General features: G+C 47.3%; 1 pseudogene; it reads right to left on the reverse strand.

The window, feature by feature from the left end:
• Positions 1–291: 291 nt before the first annotated feature.
• Positions 292–1,646, reverse strand: LOC102871032 (annotated as a pseudogene).
• Positions 1,647–2,317: the final 671 nt, after the last annotated feature.

Here is a 2,317-nt window from a genome sequence, read left to right on the forward strand (position 1 = left end):
GACATCTTGGGGAACACATCATGATATACATGGGCCGTGACTCTGTGGGAAACACAGTGAGAAAAACAATGATTTGGGCCACTCACATGACAAATCTAGGTTTCTAACAGGGTTCCAGATGGTCAAGCTTGGCTTCGGGAGCAGCTCTAATGAAGCAGTAAGAACACGACCAGGAATGGGGAAGGGAGTTAACTAACAGAGGCCCCGCAGTACTGGTCTGAAGCCTGGAGCTGCCATTTGCATCAGGAGCAGAGGTCTAATGAGCTGACTAGGAAACTGGCTGCCCAGAGATTAGTTGGCTAGAGGGTTTCTGAACTTCTGGCCAGCAAGCTGAGCCTCCCTGCCCAACTCCTCTTGAGTTCTGAGGATCTGATTGTACTTGACCAAGCTCTCAGATCGGCAAGGTGCACCTGTCTTGATCTGACCAGTGCAAAGTCCCACCATCAGGTCAGCAATGAAGGCATCTTCGGTTTCTCCAGAATGATGAGACACCATGACGCCCCAACCATTGGACTGGGCCACCTTGCGCGCCTGAAGAGACTCAGTCACAGAGCCAATCTGATTCAATTTGAGCAGAAGGCAGTTGTAGGACTTCTCATTCACAGCCTTAACAATTCACTTGGGGTTGGTCATGGTGAGATCGTCTCCTACCACCTGCATCCCTCAACTGGCAGTGAACTTTGTCCAGGCACTCCAGTCATCCTGGTCAAAGGGATCTTCGATAGACACCACTGATGAAAGACTTGTACAGGTCTCCCAGCTCGTCAGGGGAGATGTACTTTCTGGGGTCGTCAGGAGAATTAAAGTCCAGGCCGTACTTCCCAGAGGGGAAGAACTCCGAGGCAGCAACATCCATGCTGATCACCACCTTGTCAGTGTAGCCAGCTTTCCCAGTCGCAGTCTTCAGCAGTTCCAGGGTTTCTTAGTTCTCCAGGGTGTTAGAGGCAAAGCCACCTTCATCCCCCACATTGGTGGCGTCCTGGTTGTACTTGTACTTGTCCTTGATGACGTTCTTCAGGTTGTGGTAAACCTCAGCCCTGATGCGCATGGCTTCTTTGAAGCTTGTTGCTCTGACAGGGAGGATCATGAACTCCTGCATGGCCAGCTTGTTGCCAGCGTGAGAGCCACCGTTGATCACATTGAAAACGGGAACTGGCAGGATGACTTCGGAATTGTCAGCCAAGTCGGCAATAAGCCGATACAGGGGGACCCCCATCTTAACAGCTCCAGCCTTGCAGACAGCAAGAGACACTCTCAGAATGGCATTGGCACCAATTTTTTATTTATTCTCAGTTCCATCCATCTCAGTCATCAGCTTGTTAATCTTCTCCTGTTCCATAACATACAGTTTCTTGCTAACCAGGGCAGGCGCGATAGTTTTATTCACCTTTCCACAGACACCGAGGCTTATCATTGTCCCGGAGCTCCAGAGCCTCATAGATACCAGTTGATGCACCACAAGGCACAGCAGCTCTGAAGAGACCTTTTGCAATATAAAGATCAACCTCGACCGTGGGATTTCCATGGGAGTCAAAGATCTCTCTGGAGAGAATCTTTATAATAGATAGACATGGTGAATTTCTGGGGTGCCGGTTCTCGTCACTCGGGAAAGCAGTGGAAGGTGCTGCAGACACCAAGACGAGCATTTGAGCAAAGAGGTGCAGGAGCTGCGACTCCCAGGGATATTCTGTTCAAGCTTTTCTTTAATGAAGTTTATCATCCTTGGTTTTAGTCCTAGGCCCATGATCCCTTTTCAGTTGGTTGTGTATAGAGTGAGGTATGGATCCTGCTTGAGTTTTCTACAGATAGTTTTCCAATTTTGCCAGCACCATTTTAAAAGCTGTTTCCATGTTACAAAGAAAGAAAGCAAAAGAGCAGAAAACCCACCTTCTGCACCTTCTAGAGTCTATTTTCAGAAGGAGCCAGTCCCTTTAAAAGACATCACACTTGGAAAAGTGGAGGGTCAATAAAAACAGGAGAAACGTCAGTGAGATGGATTGACACAAGACTGCAGCAGTGGGCTTGGTGACTACAGCTGTGACTAATATAGCTGTGAGGGTGGTACAGGACCAGACAGTGCTCATGCTGTTGGACGTGTTGTTGCCAATGTGAGCCAAGTAAATGGCACTCACAGTCCCACCACCCATTTGAAATGGCATTTTTTCATCTTTCTTTTTTCAAATGTTTATATTGGTTTGCTTACAAAGTTAATATACATTGTGTTTCACTCTAGTCTTCATTATTCACATTGTGTTTCATAAAGTCATTCCTATGCGTTATGTTTAATAAAATTAATCACCATTAGACTATGTCCACC

The sequence above is a fragment of the Elephantulus edwardii genome, unplaced genomic scaffold, assembly GCF_000299155.1.
Source record: "Elephantulus edwardii isolate Elephantulus edwardi_28Jun2011 unplaced genomic scaffold, EleEdw1.0 scaffold00229, whole genome shotgun sequence".
NCBI classification, from domain to species: Eukaryota; Metazoa; Chordata; class Mammalia; order Macroscelidea; family Macroscelididae; genus Elephantulus; species Elephantulus edwardii.